The following is a 19080-nucleotide window of genomic DNA, read 5'->3' as shown; positions in this document are numbered from 1 at the left end:
CAAACACGGTCCAAGGTGGAGGGTATAAAAGATTCGGCTCGGCCAAATGCAAGTCGCTTTTACATGTTTTCTGATTTTCTCGTCAGGATTTGAACTCTAGCGTTCAGCGTAATAAGCAGACATGCTAACATATGCGTTACGATGGCCTCCCATAGTCTCCAGTGTACTAGTGGCGCGCCTGCTTTATCATTGGCCGGATTGGGGAGAAAGAGGCTGATGTAGTATGCAATACTGGGTTTCCAAGCTGTAAATACCGCAAATGCAATATGCACTCGTGCTCCAATACTCAAAAAAAAAATATATTTAAATTTAGCGCCGTTACTCAAAGTTTCATACACACAACATCCTGCAGCTCTTGAACTAGGGCACCTAGGACATTTAAATTTTTTTTCAGTTGATATTGAGGTTAAATCTATCTCATATGTCTTCTCAAAAAAATTTTAGGCACGCCCATTTTAATTCGATTAACCAAGTTCATTGACGACAGTCCTCTGGCCTTCACCTGAAAATCGCCTGCACTTACATTTCCCCTTATTACACAATGCCCCGGCACCATTAGGTCGTTAATTTCCTTTTTACGCTCAAAGGCTGTACGTGAACTTACCGTCCTCGCGTTATACATTCCGCCCATAAAAATCCGTCTCCGCATTTGAATTCTTGAGGACCTAAAGCATCAATATTTACCCGTTTTGATTTCATCAACCTAATCCTGATATGAACTGAGTTAAAATGGTAACTAAGTTGCAGAATGCTTGGAGTTGTGTTCCAAGAATCGGCCCGGCCGAACATTATTAGATTTTTATTTGTCTTGTGATCGCCTTGGTATTTTACGTCGATAGAGACATGTTCTCTTCTCTTCATGTTCTCTTCTTAAATCCTTTATTTTACATTTCATAGGTCTACTTAAACATACGATTCTAAATGCTACCAAATCAAATAGTCGACAGTGTTGCCACTTATTACTTAATTATGCTACAGATGCCAATTTGGCCATGAACATTCCATAAGGCGTGCCGCAGAGCGACACATCTATGAGGTGCCAGCAATAGAAGGGAATAACCACCGCTGAATGAATGATTTTTTTTCTTATGTTCTCGCCAGGATTCGAACCCAGGCGTTCAGCGTCAAAGGCGGACATGCTAACCTCTGCGCTACGGTGGCATTAGTCTTTATTTACAATTTTCATCCGATTTGGACGAAATCGGGTACGTGAAATACATTAAAGCCCTTCAACACCCACACCAAATGTAGCCCATATAAGTTCGTCAATAGATATTGCAAACTTGCCCTTGAATGGTGGGGATACGTTTTTTATATCAATAAGTGCTGTCCGATACGAATTTTAAGATCAATGATAAGGGTTCTCCTTTTTACTACCAAGTCCGAGTTGCTTGCCGCATAATGACACCACGTATAAGAGAAGTTTACACGGCTGATTACTGAAGGTAAATACCTCTTAAGTGTGGCCAGCACTTCGAGGGCAATTTTTTTTATACCTTCCACCATAGGATGGGGGTATACTAATTTCGTCATTCTGTTTGTAATTCCTCGAAATATTTGTCTAAGGCCTAGTAAAGCATATATATTCTTGATCGTCATGACATTTTAGGGCGATCTAGACATGTCCGTCTGTCCGTCCGTCCGTCTGTCCGTCCGTCTGTCCGTCCGTCTGTCCGTCCGTCCGTCCGTCCGTTTGTCGAAAGCACGCTAACTTTCGAAGAAGTAAAACTAGCTGCTTGAAATATTACACAAATACTTTTTATTAGTGTAGGTCGGTTGGGATTGTAAATGGGCTATATCGGTCCACGTTTTGATATAGCTGCCGATCTTGGATCTGAACTTCTTCACTAGAGGGCACAATTCTTATCCGATTTGGCTGACTTCCAACAACTGTAATGAGTATGGTTGAAATAGATCCATAACCTGTTATAGCTGTCAATGAAACCTATCCTATTCTATTTGGATAATTTTGCACGACTTATTAAGTTATGATTTCCAACAACTTTACTACGTATGGTCTAAATGGGTACATAACCTGATATAGCTGCCATATAAACCGATCTTGAATTCTTGAGCCACTAGAGGGCGCAATTTTTATCCGATTTGGCTGAAATTTCGCATGGCGTGTTTTGTTATGACTTTTAAAAACTATGCTATGTATGGCTCAAATCGATACATAACCTGATATAGCTGCCATATAAACTAATCTGGGATCTTGACTTCTTGATCCTCCAGAGGGCATAATTATTATCCGTTTTGACTAAACCAACGGCTTCTCCCATGACCTTCAACATACGTGTCAAATATGGCCCGAATCAATCTATATCCTGATGCAGCTCCTATATAAACCGATCTCTTTATTTTACTTCTTGGCTGAAATTTTATACAAAGTCTTCTACTATGATATCCAACATTCAATTCAAGTATGGTCCAAATCGGACCATAACTTGATATAACTCCAATACTATTGCAATTCTTTTTTTATCTTGTTTGCCTAAAAGGAGATATCGGGAAAAGAACTCGAAAAATGCGATCAATGGTAGAGGGTATATAAGATTCGACCCGGACGAACTTAGCACGCTTTTACTTGTTAATGTTCTCGGCGGCCTTTGAACACATGTGTTGAGCGTCAAAGGCCTCCGCCTAACCTCTGCAGCTAAACTACGGTAGCACCCCGTAAGACTTCTTGAGACACTAGATGCCTTAAGGTTTATCTGATTTGGCTGAAATTTGGTAAGTGAATTACACTTGTGCGCCCCAACACTCGCACCAAATGCTACTATCATCCATTCATATGACCTCCATATAACTTCTAGATTTTGTTTCTTCAGAATAATTCAAATATTATAATAAATTTTTGGCAAATTTATGGTAGTGAGCACCGAAAATTTGGTACGGCAGAACTTGGTGCGTTTTTATTATACCCTCTACCATAGGATGGGAGTATGCTAATTTCGTCATTCTGTTTGTAACTCCTCGAAATATGCGCCTGAGACCCCATAAAGTATATATATTCTTGATCGTCATGTCATTTTAATTCGATCTAGCCATGATTTCCGTCCGTCCATTCGTCTGTCGATCGAAAGCACGCATATTTTCGAAGGAGTAAAGCTAGCCGAATGAAATTTTTGCACAAATACTTTTTATTTGTGTAAATGGGCCAAATCTTACACGTAGTGTTTTGGTATCACTTCCAACAACTGTGCTAAGTATGGTATTAATGGGTCCATAACCTGATATAGCTGCCATATAAACAGATCTTGAATTCTGGAGTCTCTAGAGGGCGCAATTCTCGTCCGATTTGACTGAAATTTTGCACGTGACGTTTTGGTATCACTTCCAACAACTGTGCTAAGTATGGTTCAAATCGGTTCATAGCCAGGCATAGCTGCCATAACCTGGTATAAACCGATATTGGATCTTGAGTTCTTGAGCCACAAGAGGGCGCAATTCTAATCCAATTTGGCTGAAATTTTGCATGAGGTGTTGTATTATGACTTGAAATTACTGTGCCAAGTATGGTGGAAATCAGTACATAACCTGATATAGCTGCCACATAAACCGATCTGGGAACTTGACTTCTTGAGCCGCTAGAGGGCGCAATTATTATCCGATTTGACTGAAATTTTGTACAACAGCTTCTCTCAACATAAGTGTCTAATTAGGTCTGAATTGATCAATAGCTTGATACAGCTGGCATATAAACCTATCTCCCGATTTTGCTTCTTGAGCCCCTACAAGGCGCAATTCTTATCCGAATGAACTGCAATATTACACAATGACTTCTACAATGTTCAGCATTCATGATGATCCGAATCGGAATATAACTTGATATAGCTCCAATAGCATAACATTTCTTATTCAATATTCTTTGTTTGCCTAAAAAGAGATACAGCGCATAGAACTCAACAAATGCGATCCATGGTGGAGGGTATACAAGATTCGGCCCGGCTGAACTTAGCACGCTCTTACTTGTTTGTGTTCTGATGTTCTTGCCATGATTTGAAACCATTCGTTCAATATTATAGGCAAGTATGATAACATATGCGCCACGAAGCCTCTTTATAGGCATGATTTCGTTATGTGATGTTTGCGTTCTAAAAAGTCCTACTTCGAACGTCTTATATATACGTCAAAACTTGTGAATGCACCACTAATCAGCTCAAGAAAATCTAAGGTTGTGAATGCTGAGTGCGGCGGAAAAACAAAAGTCCTTTCTGTCCAGAGAGACATACCAAAAAAAGGTAGCACATTAATGGATAATAATGAAGGATTTATCAAAAGAATAGAAAGAGTGGTTCAATAAATGTCAACGACTGTGCAAGCGACATCCTTCTTTCTGTCTCTCTTTCTCCTTCTTTCAGTTTTTCCTACTACCTAGACTTTCAAATGTGCTCATATGCTGCAGCCATAGCAAGAGATGAGCAGAAATATTTCCTAATCCCTTAAGAGGTTATTACATTAATATGCTTTAGCAGCTTAGTTGGAGATATGTTCTACCATTTCTCTTTGTTTTCGCTTGGGCGCATATTACTTCGGCTTTTCTTTTTTGAACTCCACACACAGATACACCCTCCATTTGTGCGAATTGCAATGCGTGTGTTTGAGTTGGGGTGTGATTTTTCTCGATGGACTGCGTAAACCAAAAAAGCGGATTATGTGCCATTTAACGCCGCTTAAGAAATGCTGTCGGATAGACGAGTGGACGGACATGCATATTTGTCGACAATCCCAACAGTAGTGGGCGTAAAACATCACCTAACCACAACAACAACAACAACAACAACAACTGTCATATGAAGACATACATCTAAGCATTTCACAGACCTTACGGCGTTGTGTTGGCCTCTTTGCCACGGTTACTAATAGCCCTATTTTAGCTCTCGTTGATCTCTTTGTTAGATTTGAAACCCCGTTCGAGTGTAGTCGCCCAAATCTGATATCTCTTTAGGATCATTAAGCCGGGTGACTATCTGCTTTTGCACCTTTATCAGCCCTATTGATTAGAAGACATTGGTTTTGTGTGGCTGCTGGTCTATCCGTCATCCGCACATCACCTCAAGGGCCTCTTGGCCTAATTTTTTTCTGTGTTCTTTTTGAAGGTGACACATTTCTATGGACAACTTGGTGTATGGCTTTATGGAAGGTTTTTTTGCTTTACAGAATTTATCGTCAGCGTTGCATCTTTCATCTGTTGGCTAGGCATTGGTTTGCTTTAGGAGGGTTCAGAAATCTGTCGGCAAAATTGTTTATCTTTTGTTAGCCGTTGCGTTTGTTTTCGAATGTTTCTTTAAGCCCGTTTAATACCTTCAATGAGTCCATCAGAACAAACACTTTTGTTTTGTTCTTTACTTAGTGTTGTTGGTTTGGGTTTCTTTTCTCTTTTTTTTTTGGGGATCTTTTCTCTTTGTGGTGTTTGTTTGGTCTTCATGTCGTGCTGGACATAAAGCGAAGGAAGTCCTGTAACAGCCCAGACCAACAAAATAGCATAGAATATACATAACAACACAAACTTGTCCACGGCAGGGCGGACCCTCCTCCTTACCCAATTTTTCAAAAAAAGCTTAATTTTGAACTGATCGCAACGATTTTAGCAAAATTTTGTTAACAAACCTACATACATGTGCAAAATTTTAAATGGATAGCTGTATTATGTCGAAAGATTGGGAGTTTCCAAAAGAGCTTTTCACGAACAGAGACCATCTTAGAATGTATATCAATTATGACTATATAACCTTTGTAAGGCTTCAGGCCCAGACTATAAAATGTGCCGTTTGCGAGCTAAAGAATATAAAACATTGCATTGGTAACTCATAAACATTTTTATTATCAAACCACAATTATTTTCCTATTTCATTAACCCCAACTGTAGATTGGACGTGCGTCCAGGTGATGGATCATTCTTTGTGAGACATGCTGCCAGACTTTTTCCTCATTTTACCATGTGCTGGTTTCAAGCGTTGCAGCATCGTTCGTTACACATACTTGTGCCTCAGTATGTTCGACTGGCTGTTTATAAAGTTTGTTTAACGCCACATTATGTCAATTTAGTGTCGTTCAACAATCATTTAGCCTACTCCATTGGAAAAAGTCAGTGCCGGCCAATTGATTCACTCTTGCATTCCATTGCATTTTTAATTTTGTTCTGTACACATTGCTGGGGTTTCGTTTTACAGTTTTGATTATAAACCCGTGTTTTTGTTGGCGTTGATGTTGAATTTCAAGTACTTGAGTTTCTGTATGACTACGAGAAGCCTAATCCTCCCAAAGAAAACCAAAAAATGAAGAAAGAAATATTGGGACCAATGGATCGAAAGCACTAGCCTTGATTTGTTTGTCGGTTTGTAAAAAGAGTAACCGAAATTCAAATATTATTCTTTTCCAATCGTTTTGATTGATTTGTTTGCTCTTCGACGAAGAACATATGCAACAGCAAAATATTGAAAACATTTTTTGATATATTTTTTAAGAAAGTCTTCATGTTTTGTAACTTCATCTTTGATGATTACCGTCAGTTATTTTCAGTAGAGTAATTTGAAGACGATGCAATGTGGCAAATATTGGAATGCCAGATGTAAATAATCCCCACTTCAACTCTTGAACTCTTCAACGCAATACTGAATTTGTTGTTTAAATCTGAGCAATATTGCAAAAAGAAATTAAAAGCCTGTTTCTTCATTGTCGTAAACATTAAACTTGATGAGGAGGTTAAATTCGAATGAAGTACCTATATACCCATAAAGCGATAGGAGAATGGATAGAGGGAGAATGGATGCGAGGCACTCGACCTCAAATGTCAAGATCATTTTACACGGATGGTTCAAAGCTAGAGGACAGAGTGGGACGTAGATCTGTTTTAGACTGCCTGACCATAATACGATCCTGCAGGCAGAGATCCTGCAATCAGGGAATGCGTGAGGTGGTGTGGTTTTTACGCGAGGATGTCGAGTGTGAATATTTCTACGGACAGTAAGCTGGTAATCAGGGCAATAACAACCAGGACGGTAAGGTCACGAACAGTCTTGCAGTGTAAGAAGGAGATTGACGCCTTCTCTGAGGATGGCAAAATCCGCATCGTTTGGGTGCTGGGCTATAGCAGAGTTAGGGAGAATGAAAAAGCAGACGATCTGGCGGTGAAGGCTAGAGAACTGCAGTCAATAAACTTAACTAACCCAAAGTCTTTCGGGTCGACGCCGAGTTAAGGGTGCGGGCTACGAATGCGCATGTAGCACAGGGGACTAGCGAAACGGTCGGTAGGACAGCGAAAATCCTATAGGGAGATCCGCATCGTGAAAAGACGAGGCTATTACTGAAAGGAAGTGAGAAGGAGGTCAGTATAGCTTTCGGTATCATAAAAGGACAAATAGGACTGCGAGCTCACTTATGCAAAATGGATGCGGAAAATTATAGGATGTGTAGGGCAATTGATGAGACGTTGGAGTATATCCTATGTCATTGTCCGGCTTTCGCGGTCAAAAGACACCGGTACCAGACTTGAACCAACTTAAGGGCGTCGTATAGAAAAAATGAGGGATTTTGTAAGTTGCACGGAATTTCTAACTTAGATTTTCTGTTTCGAGGTTACTTTCTTGTATTTAGAGCGTACAACAAGCTGATTACTTACGTGTATGCACTCAAAAATAAATGGTCCAATGGTTCAGCTAAAATAAAATACTTTGGAATATAGTTGAACTTCATATAGCGCTTAAGACATTTCTATTCGTTTTTAGTTAATGTGGATCAAGATATAATTACATCAAATGAACTTCGTTATGGTTCAACATAAAATAAATGGAACAAAATCATTCTTTACTCAGTGCATATGATGAACAATCGTGAAAGATATTTTGAACTGAAATCAACACAATTGATGGAATAAAATATTCGAAATATTTACTGTGTGGTAATACATCTGAACTAAATTTTGGTAAACTCCAGCTTCTATTGCGTTCAGTTTTAATCAATGCTCATGAAATGATTCATTTAATTGTAGATGTATTTTTTATTCTCATATTAATCCTTTGTTTTATTTTATTAATATCTTTCAAATTTACACGTTTCGTATTTAGTAACAATTAAAATAGAAACGTTCACACGTTTAGTTTTCAATGGCTTTGGAAAATTCCCAAATAAGTCGCATAGGGGTAAACACCATACTTTCCCAGAAATTCCGTTACGCCATATACACAATATTTTATAGACTGTTTAAAAAGAAAGAAGGTGTTGCGTATAGATACGTTGTTTTATTTTCATTCTAATACATACGATTAAAGGTGTACGTACGTCTGTAATTAGTAGTATAAATCCTTTGCGAAACCATTTGCGTCAAAATATTCCATCGCTGCATATTCCATATTCAATTTTAAAATTTCTTGCAAACAAAGTTAAATAAAGAATAATTTTAGTTTTTTTAGTTGCTAATACTTACCCAAATTTCAGAATACTAATACTTACCCAAATTTCAGCCTGTTCGATTCGGAAACGATTAGAACTAATTTCTGCTATGCCACTGAAGCATATTAAATTGCTTCCTGCAATTATTTGTACAAGAATGGAAAACATTATTTGAACAGAAAGAATATATGGATATGGTGACAAACAAAATTTTCTTTGGTAATTTTTTTCATATTTTTTGCATTTTTATACCTTACACCACTACTGTGGTACAGGGTATTTTAACTTAGGGCATTTGTTTGTAACACCCAAAAGGAAGAGAGATAGACCCATTAATAAGTATACCGATCGACTCAGAATCACTTTCTGATACAATTAAGCTATGTCCGTTTGTCTGTCTGTCCGGCTGTCCATGTTAATTTGTGTACAAACTACAGGTCGCAATTTTCATCCGATCGTCTTCAAATTTGGTACGGGCATGTTTTTCGTCCTAGAGACGAAGCCTTTTGGAAAACGTCGGTTCAGATTTGGATATAGCTCACATATATATATATATATGTTAAAAGAAAAGAAGAAGATATATGCATTTTTCGTAGATTTTAAGGCGGCATTTGATAATGTTTTCAGAAAGTCTCTACTATATAAACTTTCACAGATGGGCGTATCAAACAAATTTATAACATTAGTTCAAAGTATATACAACAACACACAATACGCAGTCTGGACGGGAGAAGAATTATCAGATTATTTTGAAACTAATTCAGGAGTTAAGCAGGGATGTCTACTATCACCGATACTTTTCTCACTGTACATTAATGATTTGCATGAATATCTTGAAGGAGGAATTTATATTCAACATCTAAACATAAGACTTCTGTTATACGCGGACGATATAGTAATACTTGCCGATGATATATCAACAATGCAGAGCATGATTTCCAAATTAGAAATGTACTGCAATACCTGGAACCTTAAAGTAAACATGGACAAATCAGAAATGTTGATATTTAGAAATGGAGGACGTCAGAGCCACAACGAAAAATGGACATACGGAGGGCAGCCGATAAAAGTAGTAAATGAGTATAAGTACTTAGGAGTAACATTTACGCCGAAACTAAAATTTACAAAACATATAGAAAAGCGAACAGATGAGTCAAAAACAGCTATAAATGCAACGTGGGATTGCTTACTTCGAAAGAGAGAAATAAAGATAGGAAAGAAGTGGGACGTATATCAAGCTGTCGTTCGATCAATTCAGACATATGCGGCTCAGGTATGGGGCTTTTCTCACTTTGAGGAAGTTGATAATTTGCAACGCTACTTTCTGAAGAAAATACTTAAAATACCAAATTTCACCCCGAATTACGCGTTGATGCTGGAGACATCTGTCGAAAATTGCCATTTATACACAATAAATCTTCATCTACATTACATTTACCAAATAATGTACAAGTACCATGAAAATCGATTGCCAAAAATACTAACAAAATTGCTGTTGCAGGAAGAAGTATTCTGGGTAACGGAGGTCAAAGCACTAGCGGAAAATTTGAACGTCCAATGGCCAAATACTTCCCAGGAACATGAATGGAAAATTTTTAATTCACATATTGTTTATAATAAAAAAATACAATTAATAAATGAAAATCTGAGGAAAAAATCACAAAGCATGTCAAGAATATATAAATTCTTAGATCACACTAGAGGAGAATTTTACTTTACTGATTCTTTTTCCAGCGAGGAAATATCTTGGATATTTAAGGCGCGATGCGGATTAGTCCATTTGAATGCAACGAATTTTTACGCGGAGAATGAAATGAAAAATTGTTCCCTTTGTAATCTGAATGAAGAGGAAACTATACGCCATTTCTTGGGAGTTTGTCCAGTTATGAGAGAGTTCAGAATACGAATCTTTCAAACACCAATATTAACTGAAGAAGATACAATAAACATTTTAAACGGCAGTAATGTAAACCACTGGAGAAAACTTGTCACATATTTAAAATCTGGTTCAAAGTACAGAGAATTCTTAATAAATGAATATAATTTTACGAGAACATGATATTAACTTCTATTTTACGACTGACGGTTTTTTTCAAAACCATTGTCAAAGTAACTTGCTTGTTTCTTGTTTGCAAAATTAATTAATTTCAAATGAACTGTAAATATTTATATATATAAACCAAACATTATTAATTTTGTATGAAATTATGGATTAAAATGATAATTGCAAAATAAAGAAACGAATAATAATAATAATATATATATATTCGTTCGATTTGCAGTTATACTGCAATAAAGTTGGCAATTATTGACCGATTTTCTCGAAATTTGGCAGAAGGGGTTTGGATATAGCTCCCACATATATATGGTCGTCCGATTGGTTAACCGATGCTCTTGAAATTTCGTTCGAAGGAGTTTTCTTTTGACTCTCGATATTACTGGTGAATTTCATGGAAATCGGTCCAGATTTATACATAGCTCTCATATACATATATCCCCCGATTTTCACTCTCCACTGCATTTATAAACCAATCTTTTGTACAACGCTTTCCTCGACGACTTCCACAATGTCTATGAAGTTTGCTTGAAATCGGTTCAATTTAGAAATTTCTCCTATATATATGTTCGCCCGATATTGAGAAATATTGCAAAAAAGTGCTCATTTATAGCCGATTATCTCGTAATTTATCAGGAGGGATTTTCTTATAACTCTTGACATTACTGGAGAGTTTCACAGAAATTGGTTCAGATTTAGATGTAGCTGTCATATATCGCCAGATTTTCACTTCTATATCCACTGCACAATATTTGAGAAGTTTCCTCCAAATCGGTTTAGGTTTAGATATTGCTCCCATATATTTTTTCGTCCGATTTTAAGAAATATTGCAATAAAGTGGTCACCTGATGTGCTTGAAGTTTGACCCTAAAACCTATGTTATGACTTACAACATCAGCGCCAAGTTCTATCCGATGTGACTTCTTGAGCCCATAGAAACCTAAACTTTCATCCGATTTGGCTGAAATTTGGAACAAAGACGAGTATTGTGACTTCCAATACCCACCCCAAGTACGATTCAAATCGGTCTGTAAGCAAATATAGCCCCCACTTAAACCGACTTGACTTCTTGATTCCCTAGAAGCCTACATTTTCACCTGATTTGCTTGAAGTTTGACCCTAAAACCTATGTTATGACTTACAACATCAGCGCCAAGTTTTATCCGATCAGGTACCGATACCCCGATATGAATTCAAGAGATCATTGAAGCCTCAATAAAATCCAGATTTGTTTGCTATAAAATAATCCAAATACAAACTCAGTTAATAGGACTCATTTTTAGCGGAACCCATGTTTGTGGGTACCCAAGATTCTGCCCGTCCGAACTTCCGCCGATTTTTATTTGTTTTAATATTTAAGAACTATAGTTTCTAAATGTTCTCAGTTTGTTTGCGTAAATTTTATGGAAATAAAATTTATTTAAAACCAATTGTTCGAACTAACAGTCACTTGATGAAATCATAAAACTCGTTTTAGAGCAAATTAAAATGAGCGCACAACAAATAATTTCATCAACATACTAGCAAGCTAGTTCGCCGAAACTATCACTATAAAATTAATACATTTGCAAAGACAAATACGTTTTGAACGATTTGAAAGTTTAAGATTTAAGATGACCAGGATGCACTTATAAGGTGAGGTCATGCGAACAGCTGAGTAAATTTTTTTTTATTTTTGTTTTGATTTCGCAAAGGCTTGATAAAACAGTAAAGCTAGCCGCTTGAAATTTTGCACAAATACTTTTTATTAGTGTAGGCCGGTTGGGATTTAAATGGGCCAAATCGGTCCATGTTTTGATATAGCTGCCATATAAATCGATCTCGGGTCTTGACTTCTTGAGCCTCTAGAGGGCGCAAGTCTCGTCTGATTTGACTGAAAATTTGCATGTAGTGTTTTGGCATTACTTCCAACAAATGTGTGCAGTATGATTCAAATCGGTTCATAATCTAGTATAGCTGTTTTATAAACCGATCTTCGATCTTGACTTTTTGAGCCAATAGAGCGCGCAATTCTCATCCGATTTGGCTCAAATTTTGCATGAGGTGTTTTGTTATGACTTCCAATAACTGCGCGAAGTATGGCGCAAATCGGTACATAACCTGATATAGCTGCCATATAAACCGATCTTGGGTCTTGACTTCTTCAGCTTATATAGAGCGCGATTCTTATCCAATTTGGCTGTAATTTTGCTGTAATTTTGCACGTGGTGTTTTATTTAGTATTACTTCCAACAACTCTGCTTAGTATAGCCTGGCATAGCTAAGTAAGATTTAACAAAAACAAGAAGCAAAATCGGGAGATAGTTTTATATGGGAGCTGCATCAAGCTATAGATCGATTTAGACCATATTGAACACGTATGTTAAAGGTCATGAGAGAAGCCTTTGTACAAAATTTCTGCCAAATAGGATGACAATTGCGCTCTCTAGCGGCTCAAAAGTCCCAGATCGGTTTATATGGCAGCTATATCAGGTTATATACCGATTTGCACCATACTTAGCACAGTAATTGCAAATCATAACACAACACCTTATGCAACATTTCAGCTAAATTGGATTAGAATTACGTCCTCTAGTGGCTCAAGAACTCAAGATCCAAGACCGGTATATTCCAAGTTATGGCAGCTATGCCAGGCTATGAACCGATTTGAACAATACTAAGCAGAGTTGTTGGAAGTAATACTAAAATACCACGTGCAAAATTACAGCCAAATTGGATAAGAATCTATATAAGCTGAAGAAGTTAAGACCCAAGATCGGTTTATATGGCAGCTATATCAGGTTATGAACCGATTTAAACCTTACTTAGCACAGTTGTTGGAAGTGATACCAAAACACTACGTGTAAGATTTCAGTCAAATCTGACGAGAATTGCGCCCTCTAGAGGCTCAAGATGTCAAGAGCCAAAATTGGTTTATATGGAAGCTATATCAAAACATGGACCGATTTGACCCATTTACAAACCCAACTGACTTACAATAAAAAAATGTATTTGCGAAAAATTTCAAGCGGCTAGCTTTACCCCTTCGAAAGATATCGAGCCTTCGACAGACAGACGGACGGACATGGTTAGATAGACTTAAAATGTCATGAGGATCAAGAATATATGTACTTTATGGGGTCTTAGATGTATATTTCGAGGTGCAACAAATATTGTAGAAAGACGAAATAAGTATACCCCCATCCTATGGTGGAGGGTATAAAAATACAAATATAAAACAGATTTGAAGAAGAGAATTTGAAAAACAAAGTTTATTTCTAAAACTTCTTTGACACTTCAAATTACGGCATTTGCCACTCAAGGTAGTTTCATTGGTGGTAGATTTTTGTTGCTGTGCTAATGACGCTACTTCTTAACTGTACCATGGGATCGGCCAATAAACAGTACGTTGGTAAGCAGTACAAAATTTAGCTCTGACCTAATGAACAATGTCACCGCCAATAGGTCAGTTCCTACAATCTGTAGCGACCACAATTTGCAAAAACCAACTTTACAATAAACAAGTAAAAACGAGCTAACTTCGTCCGCGACGAATCTTATATACCCTCCTCCGTGGATCGCATTTGTCGAGTTTTTTGACCGGTATTTCTTTTAAGGCAAACAAAGGATTACGGATAAGAATTACTATACTATTTGGCTATATCAAGTTATAGTCCTAATAGGACCATAAATTATTTGAATGTTGAAGACCATAGTCGCAGTCATTGTATAAAATTTCAGCGAATTCGGATAAGAATTGCGCTCTTTAGGGGCTCAACAATAAAAATCGGGAGATCGGTTTTTATGGGAGCTGTATTAGGCTATAGACCGATTCAGACCGTATTTGACATGTGTGTTGGAGGTCATGGGAGCAGCCAAATCGAATAAGAATTGCACCGCTGGGTGCATAGGGAAGCTATATCAGGTTATGAACCGATTTAGACCGTACTTGGCATAGTTGTTGCAAATTAAAATCACACACTTTGTGCTAAATTTTAGCCAATCGGATTTTAGCCTAGTAGCTCAAGAAAGCAAGATCGAAATCGGTTCATAACCTGATATAGCTTCCATATAAACCGATCTTCCGATTGTATTTTTGAGCGTCTAGTCGCCGCAGTTATTATCCGATTGGGCTGATATTTTGCACAACGAATTGTACTATGGTTTCCAATAGCCAAACCATATATGGTCCGAATGGGTCCATAATCTGAGGTAGCTCCAATCCATAGCCTAGCAATACATATCAATTATCCTTGTTTGCCTTTAAAGTGAGCTGACTAAAACGATCCATGGTGGAGGATATATAAGATTCGGCCTCCATGAAGCGATTCTGAATCAATCCGTTTACTTAATCTTGGATATTATAATATGTTCTTCTTTGGGTGTAACAAAAAAATTCAATATCCTGTGCTACCGTAGTTGTAGACTCACAATCGTATAATTTCCCGAATCAGACCATATTTGGTTATAACTGCAATATAGAGCGATCCCCAGAATAGCCTTCTTGAGCTATTAAAAGCTGACTACTACAAAGTTATAGTAGTCAACTTCCACTGTACCCCAGTATAATGAGTTTACATAGTTTTAGTGCCAGACACATTTTGGCAGATTCCTTTCTATTATTATTCGGTTATTCTTGGACCGATGACATCGATATTAGTGGCACAATTCACCTTTTGAACGAATTTAACTATCGAAACCGGATTTATTATTCACAAATAATACATGTCAAAAAGATTGAAAAGTTATTCGAGTCGAATCAAAGTACACACCCAGTGAGAGATGGAAGGAACCTAAATGAATTAAGAGCTTAAAACATTGCAACTACGGTCAAATATGTTACATACCCGTATAGCGTTGATTCCACTGCCGCACGCATTGTGACGCCAGTTAATACCTGGGAGACAGAGAATAAGTTACCGCCGTGGCATGGAGAAGGCGAGTCAACGCCACGAATATGTGGAAGTCATCAAAGCTTTAAAGAAGGCGAACGAGACAAGATGACTGCCACTGATAGTGTAAATTATTGGGATTAGCTGCACAAATTACTCTCGACCAGCCGGACAGCCCAGACAGTCAGCCATCCAGCCTGCCTGAGGAGAGGAGCCTCAACAAAGTGTTTAACGCTTAACGTTTATCTGACATTTCTTTCGTTTCCAAGGCAAATGTCGATCAAACGTCTTCGTCTTAGCTGCAAGCGAATGTCGAATGAACAATGAGACAGATGACTGGACGGACAAGCGATCGTGTGCATGGCTAAAGGCATTACCTTTGCCTGCTGCCCAAGCCAAGAGAGTATTTCATTCCGTTTTGGATATTTTGGAAAAAGTAGGCGCATTTAAACGCAAATTTATTGTAATTTAATGGCGACCACGACGGCTAATGGAGCGGTCAGTATTCTTGTTTCTCCCACAAATGAGTATAGCTAATATACCGGATGACGAGGGCAGTCTTGAATGTAAGAACGTAATGAAAGGTAGGAGTAAATTATATCTAAGGAAATAAATCTCTTCACTGATTGTTCAGTACTCGTCAGGGAAACTCCTCCTTAAACTGCTTAAAAAATTTAAGCAGTTAAATGCGAAACGGATGAAATATAATAACAGATGTTTTTCCCTTAGATTTCTTTCACCACCACTAAAGTAAAAAACTAACTTGATTGTAGTAGAATAAGTCTGTCCGTCTGTCTGTTTTTTGATTAAATGTCAAACACTCAAAGTCAAACTTGGTAATATGAATGATTTTTCTTCATAAACAAGTTGGGTTCAAATGTGGATCATATCGGAATATATTGTATCTCTAATATAAACTATTCCATTTTCTATGGCATTTGAAATTTTAGTCATAGGCACTTTCGCCGTAATTATACAAATTTATTCATTACAATATCATTCGGACTCGGCTGCCGTCTCCAAGAATCTAACCGCTTCAATTGGAACGGTCCATAGTGATTGTGTTAGATTAGATAAGTTGGTTTCTACATGCATGTGAATAGGTGATTCTTGTCACGGGGTCCCGTGTTGTATGCTGGGCCTTATTAGATATGGTATTGTCTTTGAGCGAGAAGAGATTAGTTCCCTATACCATTGGGCAACTATTGCTCTGGTTTTTCTATGTAGCTCTTTCTCATTATCTGGAATTGGTGGCTATCGTCCACCCAGTTCTATGTTCGTCTGGTATGATGAAGTCGCATTGGATTCAGTATCCTGAAGAATATTCTGCTAAGCTGTTCCGTATAAGGATGTTGTAAATATGTTGTCCCTTTATTTTCCCGGATATGTTTTGGTGGGATTTGTTGCTCAGTAAGTTTGAAATTCGGGTGATTCTCCTGTGGGTAGTTGTTTAGAGAGAAGCTCACTGTGATGTTTAACTTTTTGCATCTTGATTCCTTCGTGTTGATTGTCCTTGTATGTCATTTGTAGGCAGTCCCGGACGGTCCTGGGTCTTTATTTTGATAAGTCTGTAGGTTTCTCTACTTCTTCAGCCCCTGGAAATGGCAATTGCCATCCAATTAGACTGAAATTTTGCACGTATTGTTCTGTTATGACCTCCAACAACCGTGTACGCTCCAAATCGCTCTTCAAAGTCCTTTACAGAAATTCGGTACATAATGTACACATGTTAAGAGAAATTTTTTACAGAATCTATAGTGGTGGATTGAAATTTTTCACAGAATCTATAGTGGTGGATTCCCAAGATTCGATCCGACCAAACATAACACATTTTTACTTGTTTGCCTTATCGCAGGCATTCGAGGGTCACCTCTGGAATCAATCACCCAAAAATACCAGAGGTGACCCTCGACTGTCTGGGATAAGTCAAACAAGTAAAAATTTGTTATATTCGGTCGGGTGGAATCTTGGGAACCCACCACTATGGATTTTGCGGAATTCTTTGTCCATTGACTGTGACTTCAATTCTTTGTCCATTGCCTACGACTTTAAGATTCATTGAAACCTTTTCGTTCAGGTAGTGAATAGAGTGGCTGACGTTTTTGTGGTAGGGATTGTCAAGTTGCGCGTACTGAAGCTGAAAGGTTCTGAAGATAAATATTTATTCGTTTATATAGCTAATAGTTTATTACCCAAGTTGCGACTTCTGAAACCGAAAGGTTCTGGATATAAATGTTTATTCGTTCACATAGCTCATAGATGTTATTCCCTTTGCCGGGATTGGGCAGTCATCCGCGTATCATATTATCTCCAAGTCAGTAGGTGCTGTAGGGACATTTGAGGGGTAGAGGTTAGAGAGGAGCGAGTAGAACACTCCCACCTAAGGAAGTTCTTGTTTCTATGGGGCTTCGACTTCGTGTTTCTAAGTCTACGTACGACTGGTGACTGGCACATGTGGTTCACAATCCACCTCATCGTCGAGCTGGGGAGATCAGATTCGATGAAGACATTAAAGGCTGACCGTATCAAATGCCTTTGAAAGATCAGCGGCCACGAGACAGTTTCAGCTACAGGACCTTTTAGGTTCAGGCCGTAGCTGATAGGTAGGATGGTGATGGTAAGTGCCGACAATGTGCTGTGCGTCTTTCTGAATTCATGCGATGTCCTGTTGGAAGTAGGGACGGATTTAAACTTGGTAGGAGTAGCGCCTCAAATGTTTGCCTGGTTTGAAAATAAGAAGATCTAACCCATTTTCCACACCCAAGGCATTACTATAACAAGTAAGAGCGTGCTAAGTTCGGCCGGGCCGAATCTTATATACCCTCCACCATGGATCGCATTTGTCGAGTTCTATGCGCGGCATCTCTTTTTAGGCAAACAAAGAATATCGAATAAGAACTGTTATGCTATTGGAGCTATATCAAGTTATAGTCCGATTCGGACCACTATTGAATACTGAACATTGTAGAAATCTTTGCGTAATGTTTCATTTCATTCAGATAAGATTTGCACCTTGTAGGGGCCCAAGAAGCAAAATCGGTTTATATGGGAGCTGTATAAAGCTATGGATCGATTCAGACCATATTAGACACGTATGTTGAAGATCACGAGAGAAACCGTTGCACAAAATTTCTGCCAAATCGGATGAGAATTGCGCCCTCTTGTGGCTCAAGAACTCAAGATCCAAGTTCGGTTTATATGAATTTAATAATACTCAGCACAGTTGTTGAAAGTGATACCAAAACACCACGTGCAAAATTTCAGTCAAATCGGACGGGAATTGCACCCTCTAGAGGCTCAATAAGTCAAAACCCAAGATCGGTTTATATGGTAGCTATATCAAAACATGGACCGATTTAAACCATACTTAGCGCAGTTGTTGGAAGTGATACTAAAACACCACGTGCAAAATTTCAGTCAAATCGCACGAGAATTACGCCCTCTAGAGGCTCAAGAAGTCAAGATCAAGCTATCTTTACTCCTTCGAAAGTAAGCGTGCTTTCGAAAGACAGACGGACCGACGGACAGAAGGACGGACATGGCTAGATCGACTTATGATGACATAACGATCAAGCATATATATACTTTATGGGGTCTCAGACGCATATTTCGAGGTGTTACAAACAGCATGACGAAATTGGTAAACCCCCATCCTATAGTGGAGTGTATAAAATTACCACTTTAATAGTGGTTGAGATAAGTAGATTGAGGTTGTCCATCATGTATTTGACTCCTAATTCGTGAGATGTTTCATCATTA

The sequence above is a fragment of the Stomoxys calcitrans genome, chromosome 3, assembly GCF_963082655.1.
Source record: "Stomoxys calcitrans chromosome 3, idStoCalc2.1, whole genome shotgun sequence".
Taxonomy (NCBI): Eukaryota; Metazoa; Arthropoda; class Insecta; order Diptera; family Muscidae; genus Stomoxys; species Stomoxys calcitrans.
Note: the sequence above shows the minus strand (reverse complement) of the source record.